At 46.7% G+C, this 12,604-nt stretch overlaps 1 protein-coding gene across 6 annotated transcripts in view; it reads right to left on the bottom strand.

The window, feature by feature from the left end:
* Window positions 1-12,306, bottom strand: part of LOC147461166 (putative sulfur deprivation response regulator) — a 147,221-nt gene extending 134,915 nt beyond the window's left edge. For 5 of the 6 annotated variants that reach the window (XR_015187570.1, XR_015187571.1, XR_015187572.1 and 2 more), the window contains exon 1: window positions 12,169-12,306. The gene's annotated coding sequence lies outside the window, so the exon portion shown is untranslated. Of the gene's footprint in view, window positions 1-11,914; window positions 11,974-12,168 lie in introns of those variants that run through there. The other variant, XM_086508793.1, reaches the window with a different exon arrangement.
* Between the last annotated feature and the right edge of the window lie 298 nt (window positions 12,307-12,604).

Here is a 12,604-nt window from a genome sequence, read left to right as displayed (position 1 = left end):
AGTGTAAGCAACTCTGAAGATAGCAATCCAAATGATCAGGAGTATAGAAGAGCAACTGCACTACCATCCCAGCAAAGCTCCGGGTGACTCTGGATGTAGTCGCGTGATGCCTGATCTCCCGCATCTCGCGGGTAAACTCTACAAAAGAGTCCAAGGCACTGAAGTCCCACTCTAGCCTGTAGATCCAAGCAATGAACTTGTCCAAGAAGAGATCCAAAATCCTCTCCCTAAGTCCATGTAGATGCTCCTGTGTAAGCAAGTGATCTGACGTGTCAGGGTCAAGCGGTAAGTGTCTGTCCACCCAAGATGGTGGTGTCTTCTCTGGGAATGTCGAAATCCCATATGTCATGAGCATGGCCATATCTCCTGTGAACTCCTCTGATGAGTGCATAGGTGTGTCCATAGCAAACCACAAGTCACCACCCCCTCTGGAGTGCGCAACCGCCGAATGATGGTTGGAATGAATGGATCTCCCAAGGATCGTACACTCGTCGTAGATGATCAAGGCGATGTCGAAGATACCGTGTACTGTAGCAGTTACAGAGAGACCACATGGACCACCATTGGATGGTGTCCTGTCAGGAGGTAACTTCATCCTCTGTGAAAAAACACAAGCCAAGAGGCTGCTATCCACCCAAAAACACAACTGTGAGGTGATGAAAACGCTGCTGTCCAGTGACTTTTAGCGTGCTCGTACGCTCTTGGCATGGTCCGGAGCGGTGCAGAGGGTGTAGGGAGGGCGGGGAATCAATGTCACTGCCCTTGATGGGCTGAAAACACAGAAAACAGCAAGGGTTAATGGCTGAAATCTGATGAAGACGGAGAGGACACGGGACCGGCAAGGCACCGGATGCCAACCCAGTGTGGAAGGCAAGATTTGGAGACTCCCTTTGATGCCAATGCTAGGCGTTTTGCTGAAAATGCAGCAGCAAGGCAAAAACACAAGGCTGCCAGAAAAACGCAGATCTCGCCTTGAAAAATGCAAGGCTATTTTTCAAGGCTGATCTGATGCTGGTTGGTGCGTTTTTCTACAGGGAGGGGGCACCAAGAGACAGAGCAACAGATCGCAGTAAGCAGGGCCAAAAAACACAGCCTGAACCAAAAATGATGATGGTGCTGAAAAACGCTAGGCAACTTTGCACTTTTACCGCGACGAAAACTTGCAGAAAGCTAGCACTTGGCCTTGCAGAAGGAGATCGCTGACTGATCTGCTGGTTATTGCAAAAAACGCTCGCAGATCTGATCCTTGTGGAGAGGAACCTGATGCGGGTAATGTGCAAGACATGAAGAGCCTAAACCTGCTGATACCATGTGAGAGTGCGCGTGTGCAGAAGAAAGAAAGAGAGAGAGAGAGAGAGAGAGTAGACAACACCAAAACGCTGATATGGTGAAGAGGGGGCGATCAACCCCCCATGACTACCAGAACAAGAGACCAGTACAATGATCAAATGATAATGAAATGTGTACCCCCCTGGCCCCATATATATGAGTGCCCAAGGTGGACACCCAACTCAAGTGGGCGGCCAGCCCCAAACTCGGACGGTCGGACAAGGTACAACCTATGCTATGGATGGCCAGCCCGGAGATACTAGCCGTACAAGGAAGTGCCATAGACGTGTGTGAAGCAGCAGAGTGGTGTAAATCTAACAATCGTGCCCACTTAAGAGTCTTGCGAAGATCAAAGATGAAGTCCATTGCTACACTCTCCCAGTAGGAATAGGTAGAGGTTTTAGTAGACCCGATGCCTTATGCTTGTCAAACTTAACCTTTTGGCATACTAAGCAACTGCAAACAAACTCGTCCACATCCTTTTTGAGCCTCAACCAATTGAAATATTTCTCCACACCTTTCAAAGTTGTGTCTATGCCACGATGGCCCGGAAAAGGTGGACATTGGCACTCTCTCAAAACCTTGTTCCCCAACCCCCGAGTAACACACAACATTGTTTTTCGCATCAAATAGCCTTCCTTTAGAGAATAGCGTGCAATTGTTGTTAGAATTCAATTTCCTAACCTGTGCTAGCTCCAGTATCTCCCAGGAGCAGATTAGGGAGTGAGGGCTGTTTTGTGGCTATGCCCGGCCGTACTTGAGGTAGACGTACCTGTTCACGACGGTGGACTTCACTGTGATGCTCACCCGGTAGGCTGGCATGAGGCGGGACCCCCGTTCCTAGGGTTTCCCGGGGTCAAAGTCTCGACTCTTCTGCAGTTCTGCTACTATATGTGTCCTAGGTCACTTTTAGGGAGTTACACATTTATTAGCATTTTAGGTCATTTTACCAAGGTCGTGGGGTTCTGGCTGAGGTAGGGCAAACTCGCTTGTACTTTTGGCATGTTATTGAGTGCAGAGATCTCTCTCTCTCTCTCTCTCTCTCTCTCTCTCTCTCTCTCTCTCTCTCTCTCTAGCGTTTCTGTTTGCTAGCGTTTTGGTGTGCCAGCAGCTCTCCTCTCTCTAGTGTTTTCTCTCTCCACATCGATCTCACCTCCACTGGCGGTTTTCCATGCAACCTCTCTCTCTCTACCAGCGCTCCCTCTCTTGCGGTGTGCACACCCTCTCCGTGTTGCATTGTGTGCGGCGAGTTCCCATGCCCATTCGATGGGCAGTACACACTAGAAAATTGACGGCAAGAAGGTCCATCGCGATGGATACGAGATCTATTGGTTGCCCGGTACGGAGAAGTGGTTTCCTCGCGGTTGCAAACAAGTTCATCACCCGATTCACCCTTTTCCATTGCACCTTTGACATGGTATCAGAGCCACGACATGTCCAACAATTCAGCCCGTGGTGACGAAGTACATCATGAGGATGAGATCGGTGGCGGTGAGACCAGTCACCACCTCCAACGAGGAATGGGGAGATTGGTTCCAGTTCTATTCTGACGTAGGTGATCAACCAATCAAGATACCTACACTCCTACCTTTCCCTCGGATCAGCAATTGAATGGAGACAACTATGCCATTTGGAAAGCTACCATGATGGCGGTCTTTGACTCTTATGAGCTTGGAGGTTTTGTCTTGAGCAACTTTCAAAAGCCGAAGGACTCGGCGGGAGTGTAGTTATGGGAGTGTGTCAATGCTCGAACCCGGTCTTTCATTATCCTCGACAGTACACCATCGGTGATTGGCCACATTCGTTTGATGAAAGACGCGAAGTTGATTTGGGATCGGCTTTCTTCTCTTTATGATCGAGTTTCTCCAATGAAGCGGATAGCCTTGGAGGTGCAGTTAAGGACCTTGGATGCAAAGATCTCTTCCATGCGAGATCACATCAACAAGATGCAGGAGCTTCAACAAGAGATACTTCATATGGGAAAGCTTATCAATTCAAAGGATATGGCCATCCAGCTTTTAGCCCAATTACCTCCTCGGTACTCCAACTTCTATTCTTCCTTGATTACGAGTGGCCGACTGAATACTATCTCTTGGGACGAGATTGTTCCAATGGTACAGGACTAGGAGGAGCTGCTCAATACAGGGAAGAAGCCAGGCTCCGAAGCCTTGCCTGGTTCTTCCAACAACAACAAGAAACAGAAGGGTAAGAAGAAAAGAAACAACACCAAGGACAAGAAGAGTGATGCCAAGCAGGAAGACTTGAAGGGTGAACGGCATTGCAATCATTGTGGTGAGAAGAGACATTATTGGAGGAAGTGTCCAAAGTGGCTTGGAGAGGCTTCAGCTTCATCGGCGGCAGTTGTGCAGTCACCGGCCTTTGTTCATTTGGAGATTCTCCCCACAAAGGACTCTCCGGGGACATCGGGGGTCGAGTTAACTCCTGCAGGTCGAGATGATCGTGATTGGATTCTTGATAGTGGTGCTTCACGGCACATGACACCTTCGAAGGATCTTTTGTCCAACATGCGACGACGTTGTGGTACCATCTTCATTGGCGACAAATCTAAGATTCCTATTCACATCGAGGGATCCATGGAGCTCATTCCTGACGGCAAAGGGGGTATGCATACCTCCAAGGTAAACAGCCAACAGTTGCCTTGTCATCGCAAAGGCAGAGTACCGTGCTGTTTGCAATGCTACATGTAAGTAAGTGTGGATTCGTAGGTTACTTTTGAAGATGGGCTTTCCCTAGCAGACAACCATTATTGTACTCTAACAACCAGAGTTGTATAGCCATTGCGAGAAGCTCGGCTCCCATGCCCAGACCAAGCATAGAGAGAAACGGTACCATTTTGTTCATGAGAAGACCCAGGATGGCTCTATCCAACTAGAGTACATCCCAACTTCGGATAACCCTGCTGACATCTTCACCAAACCTCTTCCATAGGCGACATTATTCTCTCATGCCAACTCCCTTGAACTCGTTTCCCGTCTAAGAGCTAAGAGGAGGTGTTAGAGTCCAATTTCCTATCCAATGGTAGCTTCAATATCTCCAAGGAGCAGATTAGGGAGTGAGGGTTGTTTTGTGGTTGTGCGTGGCCGTACTTGTGGTAGACGTACCTGTTCACAGCGGTGCAATTCATTGTGATGCTCACTCGGTAGGCTGGCATGAGACGGGACCCCCATTCCTAGGGTTTCTCGAGGTTAGAGTCTCGAGTCTTCTGCAGTTCATCTACTAAATATGTGTCCAAGTCACTAAAAGTGACTTTACATATTTATTAGCATTTTAGGTCATTTTACGAGGGTCGTGGGGTTCTGGCTGAAGTAGGACAAACTAGGAGTTTGCCTATATAGGCAGCCCCCCCCCCCCCCCCCCCCCCCTCTCGTACTTTTGGCATGTTATTGAGTGCAGAGATAAAAGCGTTTGGGCCACTCTCTCTCTCTCTCTCTCTCTCTCTCTCTCTCTCTCTCTCTCTCTCTCTCTAGCGCTTCTGCTTGCTAGCGTTTTGGTGTGCCGGCGACTCTCCTCTCTCTAGCGTTCTCTCTCCACATCGATCTCACCTCCACTTGCATTTTTCCATTGCAATCTCTCTCTACCTAGCGCTCCCTCTCTTGCAGTGCACACACCCTCTCGGTGTTGCACCTTGCGTGGCGAGTTCCCGTGCTCGTTCAATGGGCAGTATGCATAAGGACCTTGACGGTGAGGAGATCTATCGCGATAGATAAGAGATCTATTGGCTGCTCGGTACAAAGAGGTGGTTTGCTCGCGGTTGCGCACAAGTGCATCACCCAGATTCACCCTTTTCCGCTGCACCTTTGACTACTGTCTCCTCACTATGTAACCCGTCAAAGATGTCCGCAAAATCTAGATTTGTGGCCTACTGGGCAACCGTATCCTCGAAGTTCTGATGGTGAATCACCGAAATAGCCAAAATATGTGGCTTGCAAGACAACATATCTGCCACCAAGTTCTTTTTTCCCTTAACATGGACGATCTGAAAGTGAGTGCGACAAAATATTACCCATCTCATCTATTTGTCTGGAAGTTGTTTCTCGGACAAGAAGTATCGCAAACTTTGGTGATCGGTGAATACTGTAAAATCGGCTCCGAGTAGAAAATGGTGCCACTGAGTAAGAGCATGGATGACTACCAAAAGCTCCTTCTTGTAGATCTGTGCAACCCGCTCTGGTCGTGAGAACATTCTACTCTCATAAGCTTCAACATGGTCCACCTGCATTAAGACCCCTCCCAAACTACGACCACAGGCATCACAGTAAACCTCAAATTGCTTTTGCAAATCTGGTAATACCAACATTGTACCACTTGTCAACTTCTCTTCGAGAGTCTTGAAGGTTGCAATCTCTGATGGTCTCCAAGAAAAAGGAACCCCTTTCTGAACATGTAACGGAGAGGCAATCTCTGCAAACTTTCAAATGAACCGCCAATAGTACGAGCATAAGCCCAAAAAGCTTTGAACTTCATGTACATTCTTCAAATATGGCCAATCTCAAATCATTTCAACTTTGGTCGGGTCCCATTTTTACACCCTCTGCAGAGACAAAAAGTGTATCACTGGTAAGAAAAACTCGCTCTTCTTTGCCGTAGTGCCTCAAAAACCCGCAACAGATGGTGTCTGTGCTCTGCCTCACTCTTGAAGAGTACGATCATGTCGTCGAAAAAGGTGTCTACAAATGACCGGTACTTTCTAAAAATCCTACCCATCATCCAATTGAACGTTGCAAGAATTCGTGAGACCGAAAGGCATCATCAAATACTCATACAATCCAAAGGATGTGACAGCGGTCTTGTATACATCTCCAAAAGCGATCCTAATCTGATCATAGCCACTTTTTAGGTCGATTCTGCTAAAACATGTAGAACCTTGTAGCTTGTCTAATATATCATCCATCCTGGGTATTGGAAACCTGTTCTTGATGGTGATTTTGTTGAGAGCTATGTAGTCAATGCACATTCTCCACGATCCATCTTTCTTTAATATCAAGAACATTGGCAAACAGTAAAGTGATGTACTGGACTGAATTAGACCCTTCTCTAGAAGCTCTTTCACTTGGTTCTTAATTTCCTCATTTTGGGCTCTGCTTACTCGGTAAGGAGGCTCAAGCTGATTCACTTTGTGAAGGCTTACCGAGAGTCACCTCCTCAGCGCCCTGAAGATCACACCATTGATTTGATTGCCGGTTCGATGGTGTGCCGTCGGCAATCAAATCAATGGTGTGATCTTCAGGGCGCTGAGGAGGTGACTCTCGGTAAGCCTTCACAAAGTGAATCAGCTTGAGCTTGCAGAAAATCTTGTCGTTCCTTCTCAAGGTCAAGCAAATTTAATGTTTAATTGTCATCTAGCTCACTCAAGTAGAGTAAACAAATAGACTTGATTTCATTAATTTCGCAATGGTCGAAGCCGATACAAGTGGGACGGACTCGCCCCTTAATTTTACATCAAGAACTAAATTTCCACCCTTCTCATTCTTCAAGGTTGCTTTTCTCGCGCTGTAGTCGACCACAACGTCGTTCTTGTGGAACCAGGGGATTCCAAAAAGAACGTCACACCCTTCCAAAGGCATGATGTAGAAGTCCTCGTGCCCTAGATACCCCTGACAAGGCAACCGAAGTTTGCCTATGACAGGTGTAATGGCAACATCCCGTCTTGGTGCCACTGGAACAGCCTCGGCTGGTGGTCCCATTTTCTTTGGCGTAATTCCAAGTCGAGCTGCCAATTCAAACGAGATGAAGTTGGCCTTCGTTCCTCCGTCAAAGAAGATGAGGGCTTCTTGATCTCGTACTTTGCCCCAAGCTCTGTAGAGCTCCGTACTTTCATCCATTTGTTTTGGGTCTGTCCCCACAAAATCCGCTACCAATCCTACTTTTGTCTTTCCTTTCTTTGCTCGCTCCTCTGCTGCTCTGAAACTCTCTGGCTTGTCCTCTGCCTAATCATTGGACGCTTTGTTGGGGCACCTTGGCAAGTACATGCCCTTGTTCCCTAGATCAGTAACATTTGCCTTCTTTTTAGTACTCAAACGCGCTGCTCTGCTGACAACCGAGGGCCCAAAGGTTTCTTTTTATGTTGCTACCCTTATTCCTGTTACCGTTGTTCAGTCCTTGTCCGGTCCAGACCACCACAAGCATGTCTGTAGGGTAAGTAAGAGTGCGTGTGTGCATTGCAAACCCTTGCTTGGCATGTCCCGTGAGCAGTTGCATGGACTCAAACTTCTTCTATAGACAATAACTCCGTATCTGCTTGGGTAGACCGTAGTCCACAGTAGAATCGCTCAACCTGTTGCTTGAAGGTAAAAGAAGAGGCCGGTAGAAAAGTATCCCAAAATCTCTGACAGTACTAAGTAGACATCCAGTGTGTCTTCCTTGGTTGTCCATGATTCCAAGTGGTGATTACATCTTCTTCGTATTCCTTAGTGAGCCATGAAGAAGTGAAAACTTGCTTGAGCCGTAGCCACTTCGTTGGTGCTTCCCTGCGTAGCAGTAGGGTAGACCACCAAGTTTGGGCATTCCCTTTGAGATAGGACGCTGCCCTTTGTACCTTAGAGTGCTTTGAGTAGCACCCTCCCGAAAAAGCAATGTCAAATTGTTGGATAAAAGCAAGGGCTCCTGTGAGAGTGCGTGTGTACGGAAGAGAGAGAGAGAGAGAGAGAGAGAGAGAGAGAGAGAGAGTAGACACAAACGCAAGATATGGTGAAGAGGGAGCGATCAGCTCCCCATGACTACCATGAGCACAAGACCCAATACAACAACTAGATGATGGAAGTGGGTACCCCCTTGGCCCCATAAATAGGTGCCCAAGGGGAGGTAGGGCAATGCCTAGAAAAATCCCCCACGACCCAACAAGACATATGATATATGGAAATATATGAGGGCGATCGGACAAGGTGGGCAGCCGGCGGCCCAGAAATGGGAGACCGGACAATGCAGTCTAAATGCATATGCAAAGGGTGGCCAGCCCGGAGACACACTAGCTGTACATGTATGCCCTAGACATGTGAAGCAGCAGAGTGGTGTAAGTCTAACACCCCCTCTCAACACTTGATGCTAAACAAACCGTATGAAGCCGAAGATGTGAGGCAAAAGATGAAGATGTCTGCTGCCATGTCCACTGAAAGACAAAACTCCATGAGTGTAGCAGCAGTCTGGGGTGTCACAACCGCCAAGAAATCTCCATGGGAAAATGCCGTCACGAGAGTGGTCGAGTGCCACACTTTCCTCCTAGCGGGATTCGTCAACTGAATCCATGTGTTTTGCAAGTAAAGGGATCGGATTCTCAGTAGAGGAAAAATCGTCTAAGCTCTGATACCACTATAATAGACTTGGACACTCCAAGCCAAAGATTTAGTAAACGCGAGAGAAACTGGCAGAACTGAACAAAACACAGAGAGAGAGAGAGAGAGAGAGAGAGAGAGAGAGAGAGAGCATGGCGGAGTTCCGCACCTAGAAATACTGGCCCCAAAGGCTGGTGACCCTCTTTATTATTATGCTTCAACAAGTACAATGTCTGAGGGTCCACTCTCTCCGCAGTGCTCCCAAGCAAACCTTCAGAAGGGAGTCCCTGGAAATTCTTATAAAGGCCCTTGGCCAAAAGCAAGCAAGTTTTAAAAGCATCTGGTAGCCAAATGCTAGCGCCCCATGGGATGTTCGTACATTACGCCACATCAACAGGTGTTAGCAAAAATCGCGGCACGATTTGCGGTGGTCCGCATAACCTGCCACACCATCATGGGTTTATGCAATGTAGGTTCTGCTTTTATTCATAAGGTTTTCGGCCCCCCGGCCGAGGTACTATAAGTTGGTATAACTCATTAGGTTGAATTCCCTTTTTTGGACCACTCGGATGCAACGCGGGCTATATAGCGGCGTTATTCCTTTCTTTGCTTTAGAGGAACGGTCTTCCATTGAACGAAGGATGGAAGATTTTGGTAAACTTCTTCAGTTTCTTTTCGAGAAATTCTAGACCTACGTGATTCTACAAACAGATTACACACGGATCTTTATGAGGTCCTTGACAAAGCTTCATATTATTTTGAGCATTTTTTTACTGTTGGTCCGCTTACAGATGATATTCTTTGTGCCAGAGAAGAGGTTTGGTCTCATGTACATCCCGTGGTTACAGAGGCTAGTCCCCTTCTCTATGTAGGAGATGCATGACGCAACGGTTGACCTCCTCATGCTATCTCGGAGAAGATGGTTTGACTAGATGGTTCTTTTAGCGATCCCGGGATACTCTCAATCTCTTCATGCTTTCGTGTTTGCAACACATATTCGACACAAGAGAGATGTCTGTCTTTATGTGTTCGGAACTTACTTCTCTTATACCGAAAGACGGAGATACATTATCCCTCCATTGTTCGGGGCTTATTTCTCTTATACCAAAAGACGGAGATACATCATCCTTCCATTGTTCGGGACTTATTTCTCTTATACCGAAAGGCGAAGATACATCATCCTTCCAACAGTGGAGACCAATCACCCTTATGTCTTCTGTGTATAAGATCTTCAGTCGCATGATCAGTATGCACTTGAAACCCTTCATGCTCAATCTCATCCATGCTTCGCTGTTCAGGACCGCTATATTTTGGATAACATCTTCACTTTCTATGAGTGGGCTCGTCAGAGACAAATCAACCTACAGCATTCATGCCTCTTGATTTTGAGAAGGCATCATAGAGAAGATTGGGGATTCTTGGAGGGCACTATTCAAAGGATGGGTTTTCCCTTGCAATGGATCAAAGGTGTATCTGCATTATACCGTACTGCTTCCATCTCTGTCACGATCAAGGGCCACATTGGATGGCGTTGTCCTATGTCTTGTTTAGTTCGCCAAGGACGTCCCCTACTTGCCTACTTTCAGTTTTTTGCTAAGGTCGTGTCTCTCTTCTTGCACCACAAGACGCCACAGCTGAGAGGTCTTACTCTGCCTTTGGCTGACTCAATAGATTTGTTGGATCAAGTATATGCAGATAACACTATAGAATAAGCAAATAATTATAATTATAAAAATGCTCAATAAGAGATAAATTTTGGCTTTTTTGAAGTGCATGTCAAAGAGCTGATGTTTTAGTGCAAGTCTATGATCCGAAGTGATTCTATTGATTGATACCAAGAAAGTAGTACTTTTTTGAGATCCAATCTTGCATAATACCTATTGTAATAGCTAATGTATAATCAAAGGGGTGCATAATGCCATGCGATGTGTCCCTAATCCATATTGAAAAGTATGGAAGCCCACACCCATAGCCAAAGAAAAGAGTATCAACACCGCTCTATTACCCTGAAGGAGCCTGCTGATGTATCCCACTAGTTGCAAAGAGTGTGCAACAACTCTGACCAAATAGCTATCAAGGTGGTAGATGTCGGGGAAAGCTGTGAGCACAACGAGCCTTCCACAATCCATAATGGAATGGAGCTAATCATGGTAAAAATCGTATCCACAGATAGAGATCAAACTGATACACATTGGATAAAAGCACATCAAGAGTGCCTCATTTATAACCCAAAGATGTGAGCAAGAAGATTGGACCTCTAAGAGAATCCTCAAATAATGTGTGACCCCAGAAATTGCAATAGCCATGCAACCACCTCCCACATCACAAAGCCAACATATATGAATGCCAACTCCAATAAGCAAACAATATATCGCCTGCTAAACCGGTTGTCCATATGGGCATATCCAAAAGCAATGGCATAGGGACTCCTATTGTGTAGTACATCGTTGACATGTCCAATCATGGCCAGCCCAAGTACCAACAAGGAAACCAAATCATCCACATGAAGTAACATATCCGGCTAACTCTAAGGCTTCAAATTCACGACCAAAACTATAGCCGAAAAGCAAGAGAGATGCACTCATGAGACCAATGCCCCGACTGGCATGGACGATCACAAAAAGTGTTGGACAGATTCTCACAATAATTCTCACATTGTGACTTACCTCAACATCATGAGCTTCGGCCAGGGAGGCACCGCATACCTAGCTAGGTATGATTGGGGGTAGGGGACCGCCGGCCCGGTGGGGGGGCCGGTGGTCCCTGGCCCCCAATCGTACCTAGCTAGGTTATATGTGGTGCCTCTCGAGCAAAAGCTCATGATGTTGTGCATTGTATGAAAAACACTGAAAAAGACTCCATTTTCCTACATGAGAAAATTTCTAAATCTTCTTGTGGATGTGGAGGGTGTTGCTCCTTTAGAAGGATCCGCCACCCAATGCGAACACTGTACTCAAAGAAGGAGATTGACTCCTCATCAATTTGCTTAGAAGGCCACGGCCATTTCTCACATGCTCCCCAACCACCGCAAAAGGAAACTCCATCCCAAATCGAGCTAGCTACCTCAAGTAGTACCACACCCTGAAAGACTAACCATCAGTGATGTCCATGATGATCCAACTACACGCCTCTACAGCACCTTGCTCCTGATGCACATGAGAGAGAGAGAGAGAGAGAGAGAGAGAGAGAGAGTTCGGAAGGGAGGGAGAGTGCGCGAGAGAAAAACCCATCATCCTACTAGTTACAGTAAAGCAGAGAGAGAGAGAGAGAGAGAGAGAGGATTTTTCAAAACCAACCACCCACTACTGGTATTCCACTTGCTCGCTGCCCGCTGGCTCCATATAGAGGCTAGTAGGCTACATTAGGTCTATACCAAAAAAAAAAGAGCCATGTGCGTGTCTGCGGACCCCGGAGAAAGAAAGGTATCTGCGTTGTCAGACGCCGACGTTTGTCGACGAGATGTGGAGAGAGAGAGAGAGAGAGTTTTAACGTCGTAGGAACAATCCTGCGCACAGAGAAAGAGAGAGAGAGAGAGAGAGGGGGGGCCAACCTCTTCCATCTCCAACCTGCAAATCGACGATTGCCTATGATCAATTTTCATTTTTTGCGACCCGTCAGGTATGGAATCCCGTCTTATATTATAGGCTAGGCTCATGCAGAGCTCCTTGAAAAGAAAACGAGGCTCGCCCTCCCTCATCACTAATTCACACCTCCTTTTGGGAGGTGGGATAGAGGGCCTCACGATCTTAGGTTGATCATGACCATTGGATTGCTTAGGGAGTTTCGGATCCGGGGCCTTGAGTGCGTCTCCCTTGAAAAGAAAACAAGTCTCTCGAGCTACTAATGCATTTCTTTGAAAATATGCCAATATGTAGCATAGAAATTTGAAAGTATGGTCAACTTTCAAATGTGAAAATTGTGTTAGATCCATTACGAAAAGGAAGATTAAATAATACCGAGATTGATATTATTAAAACTTCATCTCA

The sequence above is a fragment of the Adiantum capillus-veneris genome, chromosome 3 (genome assembly GCF_014529385.1).
Source record: "Adiantum capillus-veneris isolate H3 chromosome 3, ASM1452938v2, whole genome shotgun sequence".
Lineage (NCBI taxonomy): Eukaryota > Viridiplantae > Streptophyta > Polypodiopsida > Polypodiales > Pteridaceae > Adiantum > Adiantum capillus-veneris.
The sequence above is the reverse complement of the archived record's forward strand: the minus strand, read 5'-3'. Positions and strand labels throughout refer to the sequence as shown.